The sequence below is a fragment of the Aythya ferina genome (genome assembly GCF_964211825.1).
Source record: "Aythya ferina genome assembly, chromosome: 5".
In the NCBI taxonomy this organism is placed as follows: Eukaryota; Metazoa; Chordata; class Aves; order Anseriformes; family Anatidae; genus Aythya; species Aythya ferina.
In genome coordinates, this window is record NC_140301.1 from 30956752 (window position 1) to 30984149 (window position 27398).

At 38.9% G+C, this 27398-nt stretch overlaps 1 protein-coding gene across 3 annotated transcripts in view; it reads left to right on the forward strand.

Annotated features, from left to right (window-relative positions):
• Positions 1–7620: 7620 nt before the first annotated feature.
• The window catches only part of TTBK2 (tau tubulin kinase 2), an 84701-nt gene continuing 64923 nt past the window's right edge, over positions 7621–27398 (forward strand). For all 3 annotated transcript variants that reach the window (XM_084519503.1, XM_084519505.1, XM_084519504.1), the window contains exon 1: positions 7621–7907. The gene's annotated coding sequence lies outside the window, so the exon portion shown is untranslated. The remainder of the gene's footprint in view (positions 7908–27398) is intronic.

The following is a 27398-nucleotide window of genomic DNA, read 5'->3' on the forward strand; positions in this document are numbered from 1 at the left end:
ACAATTAATCTAATCTGTTCCTGAGGAATTAGTCTCTGGGAAACACTAGGCAGAAGATCCAGTCTTCCCAGTTTCTATGTAGCTATTTCTCCTAAGATAACTTTTTTACAGTAATAATTTATTGAGTTTATTTCAGATAACATGAAAACCCTCTTCCCCTTATAACAAATTCTGTAAATATACCGTATGTTATTCCTTCCCTAACTGTTCAGTGAAGTGTTGAAAATATTTATTCAACACTGCCATGTAGTAGCAATTTTGAGCACTATGAAAAAAGTTCTTCCATCTGGAAAAACTGAAGCGCAATTTTGAGCTAAAAGTGTCATTGTCTTACTCTGCAGGATGTATATATTCTTTTTCAAGTTATATTTGTGACTGGGATTACTGTAAAACCACAAATGTTCCTAGTAGTTGAGTGAAACTAATCCCCCTCAAGTTCTTGGAAACACACCCCACACATGAGCCACTCCAGTGTTACAAAGCAGACACATATAGGCTTCCCCCCCACCCCCAGCAAGGGGAAAGAATGCCGGATTTTATTTCTTTGAACAGAAGAAGCCCAATAAATGTGAAAATCTTTCCCATATTATCCATATTGTTCTTGAGCTTTTCTTGTCTAACTTTGAACACAGGGCTTCCCTCAGCATACTTGTAGCTTTTTGTTTTCAAGATGCCACTTATCATTTCCTTTGCTGTCAAATATCCCCAACTACATAGAAAAAGACGTGTCACACAGCTATTTATTTGTTTATAAAATTACTTATTGGATGCAAATTATCCCAAGAAATTTAACTTGCAGTTTTGTCATAAACAACCTATATCTTATCTCACCAGCTTCAACAAAATTGGCCCTTTTATCTGGACACACGTTCTTATCTGTAACTTATTGTAAAAGGAACTACTAACCTGCTTCAGAGGACAGAATGAGATCTCAAAACTGGCACCTTGCTGAATACAAGGCAGAAAATATCAGGAACAGGCATTCTGAGGAAGAGCGAAGTACTGATTTCCTGATGTCCGTGTAGTTCTGTCTTTACACTGACTCACCAATGGAGATGGAGAAAAAGGCTTCAACTCTCCTGCCTGCGCTAATCTCTCCTGCATCTCTAATCGTATTTCGAGGTTCTTATGCCACCAGGTTAAATCCTGCAAAACAGGCCAATTAACTGAGTGTGAATTGAGACCTCACTAGCAAAATGGATTTAAGTTAACATATCTTACCCCTCAGGGGCTTGGGCTAGTAATCAACAGAGGCTGTTCTACAGTATCTCCTAATGTTTTATTAATTCTTATTTTGTTCTTATCAATAAATACAGGTCCAAGAGAGAGAATAATGAAACTGTGGTTCTGGGGAAGGGAAGAGCCATCTTAGGCAACCACCTTTGTATGCATCAGTATTATCATGCTTATTGTCAGGGAAAGGTTAGTTATCAATGCAACTTGGTTTATCAAAGTCTTGAGTAAAGCAGAGATTGCTATATCGAACTACAATACTAATAACTACAACTCTTAAGAAGAAAAAACAATTAAGATGTGAAGCTCCCAACTAAAGGGAGCTTATAAAAAAAAAAGGATAATGACTTTTTACACAGGCAGGTAGTGATAGAACAAGCAGAAACAAGATGATCAAATATACCCCAAGTGAACTGAATTTGTCCTGTGCACATGGATCGTTCCTGGTTTGGACTTGTTGCACTTGTGCAGGCTGCAAGGAACGTATTACATCTGTTCAAATGTGCAGCATAATCATCAGGTCTTATATAGTCCTTGTGGACAGCACAAGTACACAAATATATACATTGTCCTGGGATTTTTGAGCTATTGCTCTGGATGGATTATGTTGTATTAGAAATCCTGGACAAATGTGTGAAGCCCTATTTTCTGCCCAGACAAAATTTACATGTGGAAAAAAAACACATCTGTGGAACTGTAGACTTGTGTTTTCCCTGCGTCTTAGGTGACAACATTATCGCTTCAGATACCTACTAGTCAAAAAACGCATTTTACCTGTCCTCAGTGTAAACCTACTACTTGCATGCATGAAAGCAAACAAGCAGAAGGTGGCAGTGCTGCTGTATGTAGTTTTTTCTACTATGCAAAGTAAGAAGCTTTTTAAAATTTGTGCTAGAGAGATGAGATTAGAGGTCACTCAACCAACTAATGGAAGCTCAGGAATGCATCATTGTAAGAAATAACTTCAATCCAATCTTAATAAAATTAGGGTTCAATGCTACTTGTATTTTTCATCCTGTCTCATATTGGGAAGTTGTTTCAGCTGTAAAGTTAATATTCAAAATTGAGTTACTGTTTTGTGGTCACCTATAACTAACCATAATGTACTTTATTACAGGCCTGCAGGGAAACCTGGACACCAAGACCACAATGAGAGCAGCATTTTGTAACCCAGTGGGAGAGGTTGTACATGTGGGTCCGCCAAATATCACCCAGTGGTGTAAAAAGAAAACACACACTTCCTGCTAACAGTGGAGATTGGTGTACTGTAGTTTTGGATCTGAAAGAGGTAAATTTATTAAGTGTTTGGACAATTACTTACCTTTAGAGTATTATTCATATCTATGTCCACAAGGACAGATGTGTTACGAATTTGCCCAGTTAAATGCCTTGTTGGGGTGATGCATGCAGTCAAATGGCATTTCACATTTAGTTTCCAAAAACTGGTGTTTCAGTTTTATATTAGGGTGGCTTTCCATTTCTTCCTGTGTTTAATGCAAACGATAATTCACAATATGAAAATTTGGAGTAACAGCCTTAGACTGCAGGCCACTGAGTAAGTTTGATACAGGCAGGTATTATGCAACCTGTCTTCAGCATGTTAGTGGTTTGGTGGGAGAGGTCACGTGCAGGAAGAGATTCTCACCAACATATTGATGTGGAGAGGGCATGAAGATGAAACGTAGACCATCTGCTTTTTTTGGCTTTTGTAAAGTTGTGAACCGCATGGTATATACTGATAGGCATAAATTGTTAGGCAAATAAAAGCAATCATTTCTTTACAGGATGTTCACCTCAGTTCACACATTTTTGAACTTTTAGGAAGGAAGTTTAGTGGTATCTAGATGCTTATGATTGCTGCAGTTAGACAAAGGTATCTAAGTTACATCACAACATTTGAAATTTTTAAGGAATTGCAGAAATGGAAGAGAATGTCAAAACTCAGCAGCAAGAGGTAATGGGGATAGATGGCAATTTGAAAGGACCCCATTGGTACACTAGAATGCCATGTAGTTTATGGAAAACAAAATCAATTATAACAGACTGTAACTCATTTCGTTGCCTGAAAAGCTTTACAGATGAAATGAATCAGAGAAGAAATACTGTAATTTTCATTGTTCAGGTGTTTAAAGGTTATAACTGCATGGATGCAGGAGCCAATTTCAGGCAAAGGGGAAATTATAGCAGACTTGCATGAACTGCATTGCACTTAACTGCTAGTCCTCAGGGCTCCTGTATATTCTGGGAAATGCCATGCAGGTACCTATCAAGCTGGCTCTGATTTCAATCCATAGTAGCTGCACTGTCCATAATGTCTGAGTCATTCACTCCTGACTCATGGTGAGTCATTACAAATGGAAAACTAAGGCATCGAAACAGCCTTAGTTTAGCCATAGAAAAGCTGGGGAGTGGACCTGTATTGTAGGTTGGTAACCATCTTGGCTGTAACTGTTTTCTGAAGACCAGAATCAATATTTACAGCCTTATTCGTAATAAGACCATGCACCTTCATACCTTATTCACTAGGTACTGTAACATCACAAGCCAGTCATCAGGAAGCTTTTTGCAAAATGGAATTATGCACATATTATGAGGGCTCAAAACAAAATTCCCTTTACATAATGAGGTAAAATTTCCTTTTCCTATTCCATAACTCATAGCATCAGTACTTTTGGTGCACTGCACCACTGCCAATTAACCCTTCTTCTCCTAGCAGAATATTAAGACATAGAATTTTCACATTTGTCCTCAATTCTGGATCTCCCATTCTAATCAGGAAGTCTCCCTGTTCTCATTTTATTATACGACTGATGTTGATGTCATTTCTCACTCTCTAGACAACATTTGAACTAAACAACATTAATCAGGACATCTTGAAGGGAATCTGATATTCTTTTAGAAAGGTATAGAAAAGAGACCATTACAAAAAAAAAAAAAAAAAAAAAAAAGACTCCAAAAAGTTTCTGAAGTTGTCGAACAGACAAAAAACAATGACTGGACACTGCTCTTAGAGCTCTTCTGAAAAAGATCCAAGATCCTTCTGTCCCTTCAGTGGCGACTAAATGTTTTATTGACAGTCTGTGTCTAGAAATCATGATCTATGAAACACAGTAGGAGCTCAGTTTTCTTACCAGCACAAATAACTTTTTCTCTCTTTTTTGTTTGTTTATTTGGTCATAGCTTTCCATAAAGTTTTGTTCGGTATGCCTTTGGAATTTGGAATAATTTATGGCAATAATCATCTTACTTTCCAGCTACAGAGTTCTAGACTGCAGCACTTAGCTTTTGTCTCCTTGTAATCTATAGCCAAGTTAGACATTTAGGATTGAACTACGACAAGACACGGTGTGCTTTTTACTTTGTTCTTTTGACCACCTGAGATACTTAAAAATCTTCAAAACAAATCCAGTGATGCCCATTCGTGGTGTTTTACAACAGTTAACTAGGAAAAATTTGCTATACAACTTTATTTTCCCTCTGTTTTGGAAACAACAGGCTGTCTGCTGATCTAATCATCTGGGCTTCAGAAAAGTTGAACTAGCAGACAGTTGTTTCCAGTACTTGTTCTTTTGCATTCCAAGGTGAAATTCTTCTCCGAGAAGTATCTGAAACTTTGCTGATGCTAATCATGATCTTCCCCTTCCTGTGATTTTAATCATTGGATCTATAAAAGTGATATTTTCAGCACAAATATAAAATGATAAAAATGTTAGCTTAATTTCAGTGTAAGTGTTTCTCAGGAATAATGGAAGTGATGTAATAGTTTTTAAAATAAATATATAAGTATACTGTTAACAGGCAGAGACAGGTAAAATGTACATGTGAGAACTTGCCCTCCAGAGAATATCCATAGCAGAAGTAGACTGAGATCTGCAACAGATTGAAGCTCCTCTTCTTTCCCCTTTTCTTTCTACATAAGAACTAGTAAAGAAAGATGACTAGATGAATTTGCAGCTACATCACAGTTAAATGTTTATCTTTGTTATGTTTTTAAGAGCTTTCTTGTATATGAAGATCTAGAACGCTCATTACCATTCCATGCAGATACAGAGGTGGCTCTTACCTCACATACATTTGATATACCAATTCAAAGGCTGCATGACAAACTCCCATACAAAAAATCACAGTACAATCTGAAGAGAAGGTGTAGGACAGTTTTTGGCTCAGGGTAGCTTTTTCTAGATCCAGTCAACCCTATGCATCTAAGCTTAACATATTGCACTACAGTAAAAAAGTCTAGAGTAGCTTAATTCCGTAGTTACATAAAGATTTTATTTATTTATTTATTGTGGTGAAGATAATTCTGCAAGTTTGCGCTGAGAGAGGAAATGCTGTTATCTGTTATATTTACCATCATCTTTGTACCAAAAATAGTAGAACAGAAAGCCTTGAAGAACCTCTTGGTATATTTCTGGAGCAGTGAATTCAAGAAGATTAGATCCTTTCTGTAAAGACCTCCTGCGCTTAAGTGGAAACAGATTTTCCTTTTGAGAAGGCTCAGTTTTAGTTTATTTTTTCCCCGCTTGACTTTTATTTGAACCATGCAGGTTTTGTCTACTTATGAAGATTCCTTGGTAATTTGAAAACGAGTGACATAACAGATTGCTAGAACTTGAAAGCTCGCTGATGACGAAGGGAAAGAGAATTTGGTCTTCTAAAGCTTGCAGCATGCATGCTGACTAACAGTACACTAAGAAGATGTGTGCTAATGATGTGATTTGCATGATACTGGGCATGACAGTGTGGTTATATTAGACAGTGAATTAACATGCGGAGTTCCAAACTGAAAAACTATGCCCCTTGGTTTAACAATGATAAATAGGTAAACAGACAAACCAGATAAACAAGCTTGTTAAGGCCTTTCCATTCTCTTTAATCAAATCAGAAAATTTTCCTGAAGAATTGTACACCTCAGGCAACACATCATTATTTGGGGAGCAATAAGGAAGAGGTGGATTCATATTTATGAGCTCCCAGTTACACCTAGCACAAAAGAGGTTTTGCTGGCATTATTTAAAACAAGAAGTGGTTAGGGAAGTCATCTACCTTCCACTGGAATTTAGGAAAGGCAGTGCTGTCAGGAGAGAATGTGAAAAAAATTATTTGTTTAGCATGTAAGAGGAGTGGGTATAAAGAACAGACCTATCCTTGACAGAGGTTCACCTTTGCAGTCACTTTAAGAGACAGGTTTGGAAGAGTATTTAGGTAGAATATTTTTCATCAGAGAACTTGTAAATGTCTGTCAAAGGTAGGCAAAACTCCATTCTGCAACTGGGGAAAAGTTATGCTACTGAAGAAAATAAAAGCAACCCTCCTGACCCCATTCCTGGGTATGTAAGACCAGGGTTCCTTCATTTCCATTCATAAGATGAACACTCCTTCATGGTATTAGCTTTCTTATTTTTTTTTTTTTTACTTTAATTGTTAGGGGGGGGAAGAGGAAGATGACATTTAAGTAGTCATTATATAATTTCAGTGTTAATGTTCAGCTGCTGGGGAATGGATGGGAACATTAATACCTCCTAATGTTACTGATTTCAGCAGTAAATAGAAAGAATATACGTACTAAGCATTAACTTAGTATCCAAAAGAGCTGGAAACTTTTTTTCCTTGAAAGTTTAGATCCAGAGTGTTACGTGCAAACACCTGGGGACTAAGCAAGGCATCAGTTGTGGCCATGATACCTGACGTGATACACTTGCAGATGTTGCCTTCAGAAAAGTAGCACGAATTTTAAGAAGTGCAGTTTCTTCTTCTTCCAAGCTGGAGAAACGTTAGCTCTCTCTGAAGGAAGAAGCCCCTTGGTGGAGCTGCCCCTGAGCAAGTGCCAGCAGTCAGGGCTGGCTGGGCAGCCCCAGGGCCGGGTCCCTGCTTTGTGCCGAGCTGCAGGCACCCGCATCCCGCTCCTCCTAACGCAGCTGCCCTGCCGGCCGGGCCCCCTGCAGCCGGTACGTGGCGGCGCGCACGTACCGGGGGCCGAGCACCCGGCCGCAGCCCCCCGAAGCGGAGAGCCCTTCTCCTCAGAGCCCCAAGCTCCGGGCGGCGAGGAGGCGGCTGCAGCCCCGCGGCCCGGCCGGGCCCCGCCGTCCCCTCAGCACCGCGCGGGGGCGGCTGCGGCGGTGGCTCCGCGCCGCTCAACCAACCCCGGCCCCGGCGCCGCCGCCGCCGCCTCAAGCTCGTCCTCCTACCTCCCCGTGATTGACCTCGCCGCCAGCCAATCCCCCCGCGGGAATCTCCGCCGCTGCCCAATCGGCGCTGCGGGAGGCTGGAAGGGGGCGGGCCCCGGCGGGCAGCGCGCTCGGTGGCGCGGCGGCCGAGGAAGGGCGGCGGAGGCGGCGGAGCGGGCGGGCTGCGAGCGGCGGCGCCGCGGGGATGGCGGCGGCGAGGGGGTTAACGCGGGGGGGGGCCGCGGGCCGCTCCGCAGCCCCCTGAGCGCCCCCGGCTCGGCGCCGAGCCCTCGGCCCTCCCCGCGGGCGGGCGGGCCGGCTCCGTCCCGGCCCCGCAGTCGCCATAGAGACCGCGCCGCACGCCATGGGGCGGAGGCTGGCCCGGGGGCCGCTGTAGCGCCGCCGTCCCCCCACCCCCGGCGCCTCGCAGCCCTTCCCCGGGGGCCGCCGGGCTCCTGAGGGAGCCGCCGGCACCGCCAGCACCGCCTGGCCTCGGCGCCGTTCCAGGTGAGGCTGCGGGCGGGTTGCGGCGCTTCACAGCCCCCCCCCCCCTTCCCCCTTATCCCCCCGTCGTCTCCCCTCAGCGCCGAGCCCCGGCACGCGCCCAACGGCCGCGCGCGGGCAGGGCCGGCCGCCTGTCCGTCTGTCCGCCCGCCCGGCCTCCCGTCCGTCTGTCAGGCCGCCGGCAGCATCGCTAGGCGAGGCCGGCTGCGCCCGGCTAGGCCGCGGGGGGGGGGTCCTCGGCCCGGGGGGGGGGAAGCGGCCGGGCTGCGCTTCCAGGCGCACGGCGACACCGCGGCTGCCCCCGCGTCCTTGCGCTCCTCGGCGGCCGGAGGACAAAGGTTGGAGAGGGGCCGGGGAGCCCCCGGGGAGCCGCGGCGGGGCTGGGTGCGGGCAGGGGGGAGCCGCGGGTGTCGGGGACACGGGTGTGCGGCCCCGCTGGGGGCGCAGCAAAAGCCCCGGCCCTCCGCATCCCGGCGGGGTTTGGTAATTCCCGGCACAGGGGCCGGAGGAGAGGAGCCGGGTTATGAAATGGCTCGCGGTGGCCGTCCTCGGCTGCGCGTGCAGAACCAGTTGAATCTGAGGTGAATTATTCACAGCTAGGAAGGGGCATCGGCGGGGAGGCTGAAATCAGGCATGCTCTGGGTTGGCGTGAAATCACCACAGCCTTGAAGTGGCCGATCCGTTTCCACAGTGTGGTTGTGGAAAAAGCAGCTCGAATTTTATTTGTTCTGCATAGTGAATGCCCTGCCTCTCCTCAACACACGCTATACTCTTATAGATTGTTAGCTGCCTTTTAGCTGCTGCTTCTGAGAAAACCAAAGGTTGGAGCTTACTTTGCTACTCCATTCATTCTGCATTTTTTGAGGGTGGCTCTTACAACATGAACTCTTGGAACAAGTGTGCCTAATGTTGTCATTCTGTGCTAATTTGCACAGACTTCTCCCCCACTGATGATTCCTTTGTCTTACAATGTAAATTACACATAAAAAAGTATTGGAACTTTCTTAACTTTATAAACAAGAAGTATGTTTGTATCTTTTTACAAGCCAAACAAATACAAATATAAGAAAGTCTGACTGCAGCATGCATATATTCACTGGTGAAAAGTTACTTCGGAAGCAATGTGTCAAGGCAGAACAGTTTTTAAAAAAGCAAAGATGGAATCAGTTATCTCTGACAGTATCACTTCAGTACTCTGAAACATCACTGTGCTTTTGAAATCCAGCATCTTTTTAAACTTGTCGTTTTAGAAATGTTAGAGGCTAGACTGAGAAGAGCAAATTGAGAGGATGAGGTAGCAAGATGTTTGTTAGGTTTAGTATAGTCGTGGTATTGTTTCTGCATGTTGCAATTTGTCTTGCCTCTAACATCACAAATTCCAGCAAGATTTTTCCAGTGAGCGATTAAATCAAGTAAGGTTTCTGAGTGTGATAAAAGAGAGAGGTGAGTGAAGCTTTCACTGTTTGAAACTGATTTCTAAATTACCGGCTTCTACCAGTTCTTTATATATGTGTATATACTGTTAAACACTTGCTTAGCATGTGAATTTGTGCTCTGTGGTATATTGATACACTACCCTACTTTCTGTTTTAGCTAAGCCTTGTTTATCTAGTGGGAATGAAGTGATACTCAGCAACAGGAGACGTATAGTTAACCGTATTTTTCTGTGTTTTGTGTTGTGTCTTTCTCCTGCTGTGTTAAACCACCACACAAAGCCTTTGTGTTTGGCTAGAGGGGAGGAGAGCAGCTGCCTCTTCAACGTAAGATACCAGGATCCTCAGTGGTCTCACAGGGATGCGTCTGACATGGACCAGCCGCTGTGCTTCCTCCCCCTGCCTAACTCTTAAAGCACTCTCTTCCCATGGAGGAGTAACCTGAGCTTTGTTTGATTGATCTCAAGGATCAATTATTTCGCCGTGCATCTAGAAGGTCCATCTGACAGGCTAATTGTTCAAGTAGAGATGTGCAAGAATTAAAATGAGCCAAATTGACTAAATGCAAGCTGTACCGTAAGGAATCCAAGAACTGCACATCAGGTTTTGTTTAAAAATTACTTAGCATCAGCTTGATTTCTTGTCAGTGATGAAAGAAACTTGTTCAAATACTTAATCTTTTATTTGTTTTCCTTTAATAGGATCGTGTTTAGGCTACTTAAATGAGAATTAATATATTTAACTCGAAGAAGAGGAAATCATTTCAGGCAGTAGAGTACAAATAAATGGGGCACTTTAATTTTCTGCTTTTCATACACTAACAGAGCGCTTTAATTCTTGTCCTGTATTCTATGTCAGATAGTGATGGAGTAAAAGTTAACTTCCCTGCCTTTGTTGGGAAACACTGTCTACTAGAATAGTGTGGCTGGTAGTAACCATATCTTGTATGTTCCTTCAGAATTACTTTTTTGAAAATATCATCCAATCTTTTATTTAATCTTTACAACTTTATTATCTTTATTAAAATTTTAGAATTGTAGTCTTTTTTCTTTCTTTCATTTTTTTTTTTCCTTCAGTGATAGCTGCTAAGTAGTGTACTCTGGTGGGAATCAGGTACTTTTTTTTTAAGCTGATTATGGAATTGAGATGCCTTTCTTGGCAGTTTCAATTTATAGTCTGTTTTTGTTGTTGGTGGTGGTGGATGTTTTCTCCTCTCTATTAGCTTATACTTCACTGATTTTGAAATCTAAGTAGCAGAAAATGCAAACAATAAAATTTGACCTTGTGACCCTTCACCTTTTTATCTAGTTGAATATATTTTCTCCACTCTTTAGAAGTCCTGTAAGTCATAACTTCCAAGAACTTACTCTTCAAACCTGTTTTTCAAAGATTTTTCTCCATTAATTTAAAACCTTAAGGAGTTTTAAGAAAGGAAGGATTGAATTTGAGAGGAAGGCATACAAGCAGGGCAGAGTGGGAGGCTGAAGGTGTCCTTGTGTCCTTAGCATTTCTAACAAAACCATATGTTGTTAAGACTTCAAAAATGTGTTCATCTTTATGTTCAGGCGTGTCTTTCTGTGCTTCTTGTACTGCATGGTTGATTCCATGGTTCTGTGATGGAAAACATTGCTCAAATGCTATTTCATGCTGTTGCTTTGTCTCTGAAGAGATTAATCAATTATTGAGAATTAGGTTATTTGCACTGATGAGGAATTCCATCCGGTAAGTCTTCCTTTCAGAGAAATGTGTGTATGTGCATTTCTTGTTAGCCTTGAGGCTGGTTACAGAGGAAGCTTTGGAGTTGCTGGAAGAGGCGAAGGCTGGCTGCTTCCTTGTGGGTGAAGTGCCCCAGCTTGCTGATGGTCTTGGTGACAGCAGTCAGATTTTCCAATACAAAACCGTCTCATGTATAAAGAACAGGTAAAATATGTTGAACTCCCTTTGAGAGCTTGTAAAAGATGTGAAATCCTTTTAATACGAGGCCACTTTCTTATTTCTGGACATCATGAAGGGATTCATTAATTGGTGCAGAGATAAGTTACTCTCTGGAGCTGAAATGGGGCAAAACCAGTGGTCGAGGTGGATGTCCTCCCGATCTGTGTGAACGGAGATAACGTTAACACATTTTTGAAGCCCTTTTCTCGCAACTGGCATCACGCCATCACTGTGGCCTGTGTTAATGGGCTTGTTTCAGTGGACTGGTCCACAGAATCGGTTTTGCCTCATGGATTTTGCCTGTTCCCAGTGCTTGGGAACAGTCTCCATTCAGCAGCCACTTACTGGTTGTGAAAGAGGGCTTGCTTTCTGCTCTCTGTCACTTCCCAAATAATTTTCAGATAAGGTTTGTTGCTTTTGTCAGCAGTCTCTCAGTATATTAATTTTTTGCAACATTTCTAGCGACAGTTATTTGATACAGTGTTCTTCAGAAATGTAGTAAGAATTGGATTGCTTTGTTTGGTGGACAGCAGGATGTGTTTTGTTGCAGCTGTTAAGTTTACTGCTACAGTAATGCTTCAAATGCCGCTCTTGGCTAGCAGTGCTGCTTCTGAGCAAATTAAACACGTCTGTTTAGCTTCAGTGTTGATTATTTAAAAAAGGGGGGGGGGGAATCTATAAATAGTGTGTGCTTCTTTTCAGCATCAAACTGGTGACTTTTTAGAACATTGGCATTGTTATTTTGTTTTAAACACAATATGTCCAGTTATCTACTGTCTTGAAATAGTTTATTTTCCTGTCTTCCCATTTGTCAGCATTCTGCATTAAATAGATCCAGAATGTGTGTTATCAAGTGATTAAAGCTGTATTAAAAGAGGAATGCCTGTGCTACTTACTGAGTTTCATTGAATGCTCAGCATTCATATGTGACACTTTGACTTTCTGTTTCCGGTGGTCTAGAAAATCAAGGTATAATTCCCAAAGAGTCGGCCTAGGACAAACTGATGTGTGGTATTCTGGGAGCTGAAGGAGTAGAATTGATATTGGATCAGAATTCTTTTTCTGTATAAGTTTGATCTGCTGTGATGTAAGGCTCTAAGGATTGTTGTGATGATCATGATAATTTGGGTGAAGTGATACTTCTACAGTTTTGAGTAAGACAGTATTTCCATTGGGAACGCTGTTGAACAGTCCATCTGGATGGAGAAAAGTAAAGAAAGAATCCCAAGGCAGATCAGTGTGAAGAAAGTATTTATTGATTTTGTGGGAGGTATGTACTAACTAACCCAGTCATATTTTGTCTTGACTAGGCTAGGCAAGAACTTAGAAATTGATGCTGAAATTGAGGAGCAAGTTTAAGCCTCCTGCATTAAAGCAGATGTATACAGGAATGAAGCTCCATCACTGGCTGGTGTTTGTAATTTATTTATAGCCATATATACACACAAACATAGTTTTTGTGTGTTAGCTACTGCGGATGAAATTGCACGTTATTGCTGAACCAGTCTAACAGCTGGCTGCTGTTTAAAAGTGGAAGATGATGTCCTCTGCTGTGCCTTTTCTAGTGCCCATTGAAATCAGCTGTGTTGATTTAACTTAGAGATTTGACAGTGAATGATTTCAAGAAGGGGGTTGTTTATATTGCTATTTTGCTGATATAATTCTTACTGGGTCATGCTGTTACATGCAACCTCACTCTGAATGTCTAGCTGAGAGAAGGAGCCATAAGCAGATCCTCTCTGTTACAGTAGCTTGGGTACTTGGTTGGTGCATCTTTCTGCCTTTCGTAACCCAGGAAGAAGGCAAGAGAAGGAGGAACGTTTTACCGAAGAGACCGCATTCAAGTCATGCTCCACTCTCTTCCCTGTTGATTAGGAGAAGGAAGTTTGGGCTGGATGCCATGTTCCATCTGGACACTTGCCCTTGTTGTTCATATTGTTCTTATGTATTTCATTAGTTTTGAGCCTGGGATGCCTTGGCCATTTGACTGTGCTTCTGTAAGCACACTGTGCTCCAACCGCTGGACTCACCTTTGAGTCAGTTTTTTCTTGGCCTCCCTCTGCAGGACAGTTCCATCAGGGAGCAGCTGTACGTTGGCTGGCTGCTTGAGCTGGTAGGTAATAAACCAATTCTCTTGTGAGGAACTGCATCGGTGTGTTGTAACAGCTTCCTGAAACATTTGTTTTTCCTAAAGTGAAGGTTTGGACAGAATTGATTTACGGTCAGCATCAGGACCAGGGCCTGCCACACAAGTAGCCCTGCGGTAGATACTGCTCATATTCGATGCTGACAAATTGTAATATGCTCTCATGTTCCTTGCTCTGAAAGAGGTAAGACGTGGGGTCAGAGGAAGCTACTTTTGCTGTTATGTTGTCAGGTGTTACTGTTTTCATATCTACAAAATTAAACCCGCACTCAATCATTCTGAAATAAAACTTCTAATTTTAGAGATTTTTAGTTGTATAGAGTAAGTGTTTAGACATTCAAAATATACAAATATAGCAGAAAATAGGTCAGCAATACAACTGGAATTATTTTTAAAGTCCAAGCTTTAATTCTTAGAGACTAGGTATTTAATATCTTTTTTACATACAGACAATATTTCTGAAGACATGCAATACCAGTATGTAATGCTTTTCATTGTTTAACTGGGGATGAAATGAAAAGCTATAATGTTTTTTGGGAAATTGCAGTTGTGTTCATAGGGCTAGTTTTGCATTTGTTTGTCAGCTAGCTAAGCTATAATCTGAGTTTGTACTGTAGGTTTTCTGATGTGTAAGAAATTGATACAACTTCTGAGTCTCTTGATCCACATGCATATAATATGTAAACTTATTTTTATGCAATATTCTGTGATACCTTTTTTTTTTTTTTAACTAGGTCCCTGGACTTGTCAAAATATTTTTGGCAAGTTTCTGGACTTATGGCAGAGTCTTAGCATGCTAAATGTACGTAAGATAATACATATCCATAATGAAATATATTTCTGTATTTAGTTTTCAAAGATTAAAGACTTATTGCATATCTTAGTCTGGCTGCTTTAAGACCAAGTAAACTGTTGTAGTTATTGAGGCCAACTTCGTGCACAGCACCAACTTCTCTGGGACTTCTCTAACTCATGTTTGTTACCAGTGGTTGAATAGGAGCATATAATTTAGAAATTCATTCAGTTACTTCTTTTCATCTTTTCAGAATTAATTTTAAGAATTTCAGAAATTCTTTGAAAGCATTCATGAAGTGTTCTAGTAGTACAACATCCTTATTGACTAAAGTTAAAGACCTTGGATTTTTTTAATCTTTGTAAGCGACCTAAATGTTCAACTGTTGACTGTTATGATTTTGTATGTTAGAATACAGATTTCTTGTAATTACTTAGGCTAAAGAAATTTATATTTAATAACCTAGAGGAATTGTGCTTCATGTTTTTGACACTCAACACATATTCTCCAATATTTTAATATATTTTTTTCCTGCATATTTTCTTGAAATGTGAACACCAGCACTGGAAATAATACTCCAGCAGCAATCCTAACACTAGCAGAGAGATTTTATGATCTCCCTTAATATTTATGTGCCTACTCATCCACAGTTGTCATAGCCTTAACACTGCAGTAGATGTGTTTTATTAATAGTGACTGATGATCTATATATCATGTTAGATGGTGTTTCCATGTACAGCAGGGAGCACAGAATGTGATGCCCTCTCTTACTGGGACAGACCATGAGTCGTGTGATTGCAGGACTTCAAAAAACTGATGTAGTTTGTTCTGTACCACTTCGCAATCTAAGGATCAACTATATTCCTTGTAAACTATTTTTCTTATGCTGTTAATTAAAACACCTGTGAATAAAGAACCGATTGCAGTGGGACAAATTAGAGATGTATTAGTTCTGAGACCTATTATTTAATGTGTGATTTTTTTTCTGCCATTTTATTTTCTTAAAACCAGGCTGCTGTGTGCTGCTTAGATGTCTTAGAGCAGTATAGGAGCCACAGCCTTGTCACCTTTGCAGATCAAGGATGTGGGGCCGGGGCTGGGCTGCTGCCCGCCGTGCTGTGTGGAGCTGGCCAAGGTGCTGAGCCACTGCCACCAGCCCCTGCCCGGCACCGGGAAGAGGCTCTCATTCCCCTTCCTCTTTCCGTTCCTGCTCCCTTCGTGCCGGTGCTGCAAGCAAACCCTCCTGCCGAAGACGTTTTCCCAGAGTGAGCACGTCCAGCTTTCTCACTGCCCTGCTTGCATCGTGTTCAGCAGCAGAAGTTCCGAAAAAAATTAAACCTTGCGCTCCAAATTACACCAAACATATTTACTACGAACCTTGAGCAAGAGATACAAACCTTTCCAATGTGATTCTGTTAGTGCCACTGTAATGTGAAACTTGAGCAGTCACAGCACGTCAGAATGAACTTTCAGATGGTGTATAAAGGGCAAAAACATTAATCTGCCTGGAATTTAGCACTTGTCACAGAACAGCTGTCTTGTGACCTCTTGGCCCTGGTCCTCAACAGCATCCTACAAAACAGACTCCAAAGATGAGCCTGGAAAATAACACTAATGTCTATAAACAGCTTTCAGGTTATTACAGATGTTTGGCTTGTCCATTTCCTGCAATGTTCTGTCTTCTTCCCCACACCACTCTTTTCTTTCTTGATGCACTTTAAACATGATTAGTGATGGCACCATTTTCAATAAATGCTAAGTACGTGAAATACTTCCCACCCCCATTTTAGTAATTTACAGATATTCACTTCCCTCCCCAGCAGTTATCCATTTAGTAACCATTAGGGCACGTTCATTTGCATCTATGCATAGTTACATTGCCAAATTTGCTACCATTTTAGGTAGGCAGGTATGGTTAAAAACATGAATGCTCATTGATACAGTTATGAAGCACTGCATTTCCATATAAGTTGGTTGCATGTAATGTAGTACACATAAGACACATGTAATGTATATAATATAAAATGATGTATATGGATGGATGTAATTCATACATATTCAGTATTCTACATTACAGAGTATGTTAGCGTAACAGTATTGTAAAGAATACTACATTTCTAATTCCCTGCATTAATTTTTACATTAATGCAGATATATATCAGAGTATTGATGCAGAGCAGAAACTACTAAGCTTGCTGGGCTGATTTATCAGCAGTTATGAGAAAGTAGCTACATGAACTGGGAGAGAAGCAAGACTAAACTAGATATTTTGAACATCTGGCATCTTCCTTCTCCCCTCTTCCCATCTGATTTATTTTCCTCAGGTCTTTCCTGGTGAGAGGTTTGGATGTCTTTATGAGGATGCCATGGTTCTTAGGCAAGAGCCTCACTTTCTTGGGGTGACCACAATTCTGCGCAGTGTGACTAAGCGAACTAACTGAACTGAAGGAAAGAAAAAATGCTTTTTGCACTTCAGTACTGCATCCCTCAACACTAAAATAAAACTTCCGAGAATGCATCTGAGATTTTATTCTCATCTTGTTTTTCCCATCACTAGCTGTCTCAGCTCAACAAACTTTCCCAGGGCAAGTTGTCCTTCGGTCAGACCTGACAGCTGGTAATGACTGACAAATGGATTAAAGAAATGTACTTCTGCCCTGTTTCCCACCTACCCCCCTGAATGTTAGTCTTGTAGGGTTTTTAATATTTAATAATGCAGTAAAAGCCTAGCCCTCTTAGGGGAAGAAATTCTATGTCAGCAAAACGTCTGACTACTTCTCTAGAAAAGGATGTACAAATCTCTCCGTCATTCTGATTTGTAGGCAGGTGGTGCTCAACCAAAAGTAGGTGTATATGTCTTGAGTGCAATTAAGGGAAAAAGAGCTGAAGCCAATGGTAAGAACTGAATAATAAAAAAAAACAAAAACTGAGTGAATTTATTCAGAATTTGCCTCTCTACTATGTTTCCTATGAAAAAGGTTGCAAAGTTAAGATTAAAATGTGGCTAAAATTCAGAGTTTCCATATGGCATCATGTTAAGGAATATCCAACTGTGAAACTATTAGAAAAGTGAATTGTATCAGATGACAACAGAATTACAGGAATTCTTGTTCTCCTTTTCATCAGTTTCATATTGTAAGGGTATTATATGTCTTCCCAGTTGTTTTATGGCAGTCATTTATGTAGATGCTACCTGAGGTAACAATTGATCATGGAATAAGTTTTTATTTGAACTCAGAACATAGCATTGCTGTACCTGGCCTTCAGTGAGTTCAGATTCATTCCGTGAATTTTTATTGCTAAAAATCTGGCCCAGGCTGCCTGCACCAGCTGCATTAAGAGAAAAATAAATTTAAGTTAGGAGATGCGTCTTAATGTGTTAGTTCTGTGTATCCAACATGTAGGATTATTTGAATGTAATGATTAGAGGCATTTCCTAGTTGTATCTGAAGCCAGATACTGGAAGGAAAAAACATCCCTTGTCTATTCAATATCTGTGATCAATGAGCTACGGTCTGCTTTTATCATACTGAACTTTGTGTGTAACAGAGTTACACGATAACATGGAAAGCAAAGATGATTGTTGTCTTAGGGTTGGCATAGATTCACTTGGCCTGAATTCTTTGGCATCTGTGGGATAAAATAATGGGAAAATTGTAAGTAATGAATGAACTCATGTCTAAGACACATTTGCTGTTTTCAGCAGACTGCTGTGTGGAAGCCATCCGTGATCCTCACATTTGTGAAGCAGTCCATGATCGTCACTGTTGATTCACACCATACTTTAAAACTCTACTGGCTCAGTTTGTGCATGTGTAATTTTCTCTACTTCCTGAGGAGTGTTTAGTCCTATTGAGGAGAATCATTGGCTGTGTGAGAAGTAGGCAAGGCATTACAAAAGTAAACATTAAAGGCTGGTTGTGATGAGATTATGGTTTTAAAGATGATGATGCCTATATGTTTTTCCATGCTTTTGGTTTAAAATTAAATCGAATTGCAGATTCCACAGATTTTTGTTGTTGTTAAGATGGTTCTAAGTAATCAAATCAATTTTGGCATAATCTGTCCCTATTTAGGATATTTTTTTTTATTAGAGTGGAGGGGAAATGATTGCACTGTGTAAAGCAAGGCTTTTAGCTGGAATAGAGAGGAAAAAATAAATTGTTGACAGTGGTAGTGTCCAACTAATCTAACACCAGCTATGCTTTACATGTACGTGTAGATTTTTAAACTAGCACTGCCACCTGGAAAGCAATTCTACTCAAAGGGAAGTGAGGAAGATAAGAAGCAGAATAGTGAGGTTAGACTAGTAGAGGAGTGTAATTCTATGGACCTATAGTAGTATCTGTATGTTTTGTGAAGCATATCTCCAGTTTTAGCAATGTTTTAGCAAATTACTTGTCTGCTGCTAAAATTTGCAATCAGAACCTCTCTGTCATGTGGTGTAATTTTCAACTACGTACATAGGAAAAAATAGTACTTCCTAAAGCAATCTTGTTTTTTTATTAATCTAAAGAGCTGTTGTAATTCAAGTAGCTGTAGTCAGCTGTGATATCATTTGAGTAAGATTACATGATGTTAAGTGGTTTTGATAGCACTGTACAGTTTAACATTTGAGTCTTTTACTGTAATAGCATATTCTGTGAATAGCTTAACTTTATAGCAGTTGGTATAATTTAAAACCTTACTACAAAGGATTTTAGCAAAAGCAGTATTATAAGAGAATATTTGATACTTATTTAAGAATATAAATATGGTCATAACCACATCATGTAAGGAGATGAATGAATAAATGTAACCAAAAGTGAGATGCATTTAATAGCCTGTGAATTGTTTGATCACTGGTATATTTGAAATTGCTTCAAACCCCACACTGCTCCTTGACTGCTACAAACCATGCTTTCTTTAATCTCTCTATTTTTAAATATAAGTTAACATTTACTAAAAGATACATAGAAACTCATTTTTAAGAGTTAATATTCTGTATTTTCTAAATATATATATCTTAGTAGATTTTGATACTTCATCTGGAGAGAGCATTTCTAATTGTAGTGTTTGACAGAATTGCAAACTTGCTCTGTGTAGGGGTACCAAATTTAAAAGGGAATATTCCACTTCAATTATAATTAAAAAAAAAAAAAACACATGAGCAAATATGGAAAATTGTTGAAAGTTACAAGACTGTAGTATAGGTGAAAGTTATTAAATCAACATAATTTCATTTCTGTCTGCAGCATGGCTTGATGCACCTTGATTAGAGGTAGAATTTATGCTTATAATATTAGTGATTAGTATTAGTTTTTAATGTGCATGTGAAAATCTGAATTTGAATGAGAAGCCTGGTAATGGAGGGAATGGGAAATGTGTCAGTTGATGGGAAGAGTACTATAAATAGATATGTTGAGACTATTCTAAACTAAACCCAGCCCAAAAAGGGAGAGACAGAACTTGGAAAATAGAAGGTGAAATGATGGATCAAATTGTACTTGAAGATCCTGAAGGTTTCTTGCATACAAGAGTTTATATACTTTTTTTTTTTTTTTTTTTTTTTTTTTTTTTTTTTTTTTTTGTCCAAAATAACTGCCTTACAGAAGTGCCAGGAAAAAAAAAAGTTTACCTGAGTTGATATTTCTGTCATTGTTCCCACAATGGGTAGTTAGTCAACAGGTTTAGAGTCAGGGATTCTTTTAAGCAATTGACAAAAGATTATGGACAAGAATCTAATTCAAATCACAACTTGCCAATTCAGATCATATGAATTAATGGTGTTACAAGGAGCAGAATTTCTCTTTCCTCTCTCCATCTTCCCAGACGTGTAGATGGCCAGTCTGGAGCAGACTAGTGGTCTGTATTCAACAGTGGTCTTAAGTGGATGCCTGAGAGAAAAATACGAGAACAGAGAGTGCATAAGAGAGTGCATTGTAAGCTCAATTTTCTGTTCAGGGACTTCTGAGCTGGATATGGTTAATAAATATTTTCAGTAACCTGTGACAGTTTTCTTTTCCATGTAGTTGTCCAATGTCCCTTTGAACCATTGTAAACCTTTACCGTTCACAGCATCTGTTGGCAAGAAGTTGCCACATTAGCTACTACTTCATGAAGAGCTCTGTTCATGTGTTTGTTCTGAGCCTGGCTTCTGCTTACGTCTTCTGTTTTATTTTATTTTTTTAATTTCCTTTATTGAATAAGATCATGGGTAGATGGTTCCTAGCCAATGTCTCCATGCCCCTAATGATTCTGTAGACCTCAGTTGCGTACCCCTCTATTTCCTATCATCTCATTTGAAAAAAAAATGTCATTCATTACTTCAGGTGGAAATTATCCTGTATCTCTGATTATCTTGTTCCACTTCCTGAACTTCCTTATTTTAAGTTTTTAGATAGGAAGGATTTGAACTGCATACTGTACTCAAAATATCGGTGAACTATGGGTATATAAAACACAATAATAATCTTCATGCTGTTGTCTGTTTTGTCTGAATTGCTAACATTTCATTGTTTTTGACTACTATTTATCATTAAGTTGCAATCTCTTGTAACTGTATATCATAATAACTAAGATCTTCTGATTGCAAGGAAGAGAAGTTAGGATTATTTTTCTGGTGTACATGAGTTTTATCTACACAGAACCTCACCTACCATTTAATTCCTCAGTTATTCAGTACCATCAGGTCACTCAACAGTTCCTCACAGTTGTCCCTCTTTTTTTTTTCTCTTTCCTTTTTTTTTTTTTTTTAATTTTTATTAAACAAACAAAACCCAACAAACTAAAAAACCACTAAAACCCAACAAACTAAAAAGCCACTAAATCAGATGTTATTGCCAGCCAATTTTTGTTACCTTAGTTGTCACCCTGTTTTCCAGGTTGTCTGTGAAAATACTGAACTGCACAGATCACAGCTTGCTCCTTGCAGAACTCTTCCTAGTGATCTCTTTCTATCACCTGAACCAACTGCCTAGTCCTGCTTCCTGCCTCTTAACCAATTATTTTGTGTGTGTGAGGACTTGTCCTTTCTTGCCATGTCTGTTTAGTTTCTTTAAAAAGGTTTTGTCAAGTGCTTTTTAGGAAGCCAAACAGACATTATTTAGATCCTTCTTGCACACGAGGCTATTACAGGAAGCTGCGCACTGGGCACAGCTCAATGAACATAGGCTGGTGGTCTGCCAGCTGGGCAGAGCTTGTGAGTCACTTGAACGCCATCAGTGGGGACGGCAGTTTGCTATTCACGTCACCCTGCTGATCGTCTCACCAACATGCCTCTGCAGATTTTTGTATTTTCAAAAAAGTTATTCCCATTTATATTTAGAGTTTACCATGAACTTTACTTGATTGGATTAACTATTCAGAAATTGATACCTATTAGTTGTATCTATTCCCTTTCTTGCCCAGTCTTTAGCAGCAGCTTTTTTTTCTCTGTAACTGACTATTCCAACATTTCAAAATGCTGTAAGAATTGTTATTTTGAGATAAATCCAAACTATAAGTAGGTTGATATTATATTACTACGTAACTATTTCAAATCATTGTTTGATTTCAAGCTTTGTATCAGTGTTGAAAACCACGTGTAATATCACTTCACTCTTCTTCAATTTTACAAGGATTTTAAAAACAATTATTGTAATGCTGTATAATTTAGGTAATTGCAGAACTACCTTTCTATTTGTGTGTTTAAAATTTGTTTTACATCATGTAAGCGATCAGAGAAATTGTTTCTGTGAAGGCTTTTATGACAGGTAAAATAAATTCTTGTCATGGAAAAAATACTACTCTGGTTCCACTTAGGTTTGTTGAAACTATCACAGTTATAGTGGATTAAAGATACAGAAATATGTATTTTTTAACAAATGACACTTATTTTTTAATGGATTTTGGGGTAATTAATAAGGTTTCACATATCTTCATATCTTTTTTTTTTTTTTTTTGGAACTCACTCTTGAGGAGTTGTGAGGAAATTGAGAATAATATAATTGTAATGAAATTAACTTCTCTGAAGGTTTATGTTTCCGTTTCTTCAGTTTTAAAGGCTCTGCACCTGAGTCTGTAGTTCAACAACTGGTTTGAGTTGAAAGCACCACATAAATAGTCCAGCCCTTCCCTCTCCCCCACAGCTAACTTCCACTTTTTCCCTTGTTCTGACATAAGTCTTTGTGCAATTGTGTGACAAATCAAATAAGGAAATTAACTCACTCAACTGAAAAATACCATGGCAAAACCACCATGGTTTGAATAGAGTTTTTGTTTTATGATACATTCTAGTTCTCCCTGGCCAAAAATTTCCGATTTTCTGTAGGTACTAAATTAGATCCTGCATTTCTCACAGGAGCCGTAACCATATAGTCTTTCCTTGTCACACGCTTACCTCAGTGCTTCCTTTTTATTATTGGAAGGTCTCAAGTACCTTTCTTTTCAGTTGCTCTAATCAAGCAACATAATAAAGTTTATTTCAGTGCAATTGTTTTCACGTTAAACTTAATTTTGAATTTGCTGCACCTATTTGGGCTTGAAAAGGGGTTTGTGTGCCTAAAACTTGTATGTTTTTGCTGCCTGTTTAGTAAAAGATCATATAGTCCTTCCATAAACTTTGCCTTACTTTACTTCTTTGTAATATTCTTGTGCTGGATTCTGTTGCAAACTGGAAATAGTGTGGTAGCTTAAAATATGTGTTTTTGAAATAAGGCTGGTATCTTGAAACTAAGTGTTATATATTTAACTTTGTCTTCAAACTGAGGAAAATATTGCCACTTTTGTAATAACAACATAGCTGAATGTGCAGAAGTTGCCAGAAGGGAATCTAGACTCTTTGGCAGTAGATCACAAGACAGTTGGGAGCTTTTCACACCTGGAATCTGCAAGTGGTGATGAGAATTTTGGCACCCAAGAGCTTGAGATAGGAAAACGTAAAATGGCATTGGTTATGTATAGTTTTTTTTTTTTTTTTTTTTTTTTTTTTTTTTTTTTTTTTTTTTCCCACAACCAGTACAGTTGGAAATTTAGGTCAAGGTCTTAAATTTAGCTTTCTCATTGACATGCTGGATAATGATTTTCAGTGATGTTCAAGAACCCCACTTCCAATGAATGCATGCAGAAAATATTCTAAGTGTAAGATAGCTTTCTAGTTTGGGTGTTCAAATAGATGCACTTAAGGCATTTTTGGCCTTAGAATTTGCAATTTGAAAAGGATTTTTAGGGTGTCTATGGAAGTAGACTTTACCATAAATTAAATGGAGTTAAGACCTTTGAAAATGTCCTGCCTTGGTTTTCTGTTTATACTGACTTTCCTTTCCTCCTTTAAATTCTTCTTCTGCTCAAAAGTAGAAAGCACAGAAGTGGAAAGTGACTTTGGAGGATTCCAGTTATTTAAATGAATGAAGGCAGCCAGATAGAAATAATAACACAGAGAGTTCCTAATAGCAAAGCATTGATATTATTCCACATGGGAGGCCACAGGACTTATATTTTTCTTTTTGTGGAACAGAAGTAATATTCTGTCCTTGTTTTGTCCTGAAATTTACAGTACCTGCCTTCAACCAAAATTGTCTGTGCTATTTTCTCAACCTTGGGTCTAGATTTAAACATTTATAAAGACTGGTAAGCAGAGATTGGCTTCAGTTTAGGGTGATCTCTAAAGAAATTCTTACATACACAGTTACACGTGTACATGCACCCAAATTACATTACATGATTGTCTTTGTGTGCTGAACTACACTTAGGCCTTAGAAATGTGACTTCTTTTATCTGTAAGTTTTGCATTGTTATCTGATAGCATATGATCTTTTCATATACTTGTTTGGGCTAAATTACAGAAGTCTTTTGGGGAAGTGATATGTAGTTAAAAGCAGTTTAAGTGAGTACAAGAGTTTTGAATAATTAATGCTTTGTGTACAATATTATATTTTGGATGTAAGGACCAATTGTCCTATAACTGTATTATACTGTGGTCGGTTCCCAGGCAAAGGAAGGCTTATGTTATGGAAAAAAGTCTGTACTCATTTTGTTGTCCTAGTTATTCCATGAACTGTCACCTGGAAATAAATTTGCCAAAGGTCTAATTGTCTTTAATTGTGGTAATTCTGTTATCCTCTCTATTTCCTCTCTTGATATAAACTGGTCTGATAGGAAAACTGATGAATGTATAATTTCATGAAATATGTTGCAATTAAAATGTTCTTTACTTGTCTAGGAGAGTAATAAAGAAAAATTCCTTGTGCAGAAAATGACCTTACTGCCACCTGTAGAACTGCACTGCTGAAGGACTCATCCCTTGAATGTATAAGGGAAAGCTTGCACCTTAAATGCATTACTATACAGCATTAACTATTCATGTGCTTCAGTGGGATACAGAGCATGCTGGAACCTTCTTAAATTCTTTACCAGCATTATAAACTCTTCAGCTACTATGCTGAAAGCAATAGCTGGCTGTATTTCTGTAATATAAATGGGACTATCTGAGTTTTTATGAACTTTTTATTCATCTGTGGAGTTGTGAATGGGTCCAAACAATCTGAATTTAAATCCTCCAGAATTCAGAGAAGTTTCGGTTTTGGTTTTGTTCTGAGCACCCCCTCTGTAAAATGTGTATATATGTCTGTCCAAAAAGTCCTTTTATCATAGAATCAGAGAACAGCTAGAGTTGGATGGGACCTTTAAAGGTAGCCCACTCCAAAAATGTCATTTTATTCCATACAAATTTGAAGAAGGTAACCTAAACTGCACATACCAAATTATGTTTTCTGTCATTAGGTAAGGAGTATCAAGATATTTATCCACTGCAGTACATTAATAAGTCTTAATTTTTCAGTTTCACAGTGTTGAGGTAATTAGAGTACACATTAGAACAATGAAAAGCAATCTATAACAGACTGTGAATAAAAGCTTTAAGCAGTGCATGAGAGTAAACTTGCAGGTGTATAAGCATCTGATACAGTTGTGATTTAGCAGAAGCATAAATCTGCTTTAAACTTAGGTTAGGGAAATAAGACTGTGAGCAGAAATAAATGGAAAATCCATCTTCTGTCCATATTAAGCATTGGTATGACTGAGTGTAATTCAGTGTTGATGTCTCACTCAGGGTTGCTGCCCATCCTGCAAAAAGAATGTGGAGCAAGGAGAGGCGTTTCAAAGGAGGACCACATAAAAGACTCGTGGGATAGGAAGGAAGGCTTAATTTAGAGGAGGTTAAAAATGATTTGATCCCTGTGTTTAGATGCTTAAATGAGGTAAAATTACCAGGAATGGAATTCAGTTCTAAAAGTGTGACAAAGTCCTGTAGTAAGAAACTAAAATTAGGCAGATTAAACCTTGAAACAAAACAAGTCCTGCTTGCTGTGAAGGAAAGGACTCGCTGAGACATTTTATCAAGGAAGGCAGGGGACTTCTCATCATTTGGAACCTCATGCATCAAGTACATCTGCGTATTCACTGAGGGGGGTGGTGGTGAAGGGTGGCCTGAACAGGTTGAAGTTCAGGCTAATTTCAGGCTCCCTGGCCTTGAATTCTGAATACCTGAATACTCAGGCTCCTTTATCTGGGGTCTTAAAGAATCAGGTTGTCCAAATTAACCTCAACATGTTCATAAAATTTGCGTTTCTTAGGTAAAACAGTACTTGCTATTCTACGTGCACTGTAATAGGGCTAGCTTCTTAAGCTTCAGGAGGTGTTTAGCACCTTGCCTTCGGGACTCAGGAGAGAACTTTGGCTTCCTGTGTGTGGTTGTTTAATGCGTCCTGGGATTTTGGTGTTTTGAATATCAGAGTATGATGATGTAGAATAGATTTTCTTGCTTTGTAATGATATAGGATGTCAAGAGATTTAACAAACAATTAATGTACTGGAACAGGATTGAGGAATTGTGCATAAATGAAGATTTTGTTATCCTGGTCATGCAGATGTTATCTATAGCAACAGTATTTTTACCGTATTTCTTAAAATATGGCATGGTTCTGTGGGTGTATGTATTGTAACATTGCATTCTGGGCTAGTTACTGATGCTCCCTTAGTCTGCTCAAGCCTCCATGAATCAATAGCTTTCAAAAATGTTTGTCAAAGCTGTGACTATAAATTGTCATTTGAAATGTATCCAAAAAAATAAAAATAAAAATCTAATCAGATACCAGATCAAGGCTGATAGCAATACTGATACAAAACTCTAAAATCATTGTTGTCATATCTTTGCTTTAGCAAAGCATTTCCTTTTTCTGCAGGTGATGTTATTTCTCTTGTTTGAAAGCTTTAGCAAAATTCATTATTTCCAGTTTTAGATTTTGCTGCAGCGAAATGAATACTTTCTCCATTACTTTCTATAAAAAAATGCCAGGAAAGAAAAAAAGAGTCAAAAAAAGTTAAGACAGTAAAAGTACTACTTAGTGAAGACCACCCCATAATTGGAAAGTGGTAGAAGAATAAACAAAGGTTTGGACAAATAGAAAAATCGTTGAACATGCTGTAAATGTGTAGTTTTAGAAGTGTTTAATAGACCTTTGTCCCTTTGTTAATACTGTTTCATTTTCTCTTTGGCCCGCTTAATTCTTGACTGTGTTATGATAACTTTATTACAAAGGTCAGTAATTATGGTCAGTGGTTTGTAATGCTGAGAGTGTTAACATAAATCACCATGGCTTTCTTTAGAATTTTGACCTTATCTACAGGAGAGAATTTACCAGCACCAGTACAATTGAAATTGGTTTAGTTCAAGTTGATTAAATTCCAGGGTGGACACTCTTACTCAGAATACATATCTTAATTTGGTTTCACTTCATTTGTTTAAATTAAACCAATTCAGGCTGTGTATTCATAATGAACATGTTTTCACAGGTATTTAATCCACTCTAACTAATTAGGTATAAATTCAAACCTTCAACTAATTCAGATTAATTTTTCTCCAGAGGTTTCTGCTTTGTTGGAGTTGGTTCGAATGTCAGAATTTACAATTCAAGAAAGAAGGACATAAATTAAATAGAAAAAACTAATATGGAAGAATATGAATATAAATATAAAAAAAAAAAAAACACAACCAAAACACAATCACTGTCACATTAAATCTCTATCTTTAAAACTAGGTTTATTAAACAGTGATTTTATTTTATTTTATTTTAGGGTTTTGTTTTTGCTTTAAGTATAATTTAACCACAGTAGTAAATTTGGCACTTCAATGTATAAAAATGTATCCTGTTAATTTAAACCAGAATGGT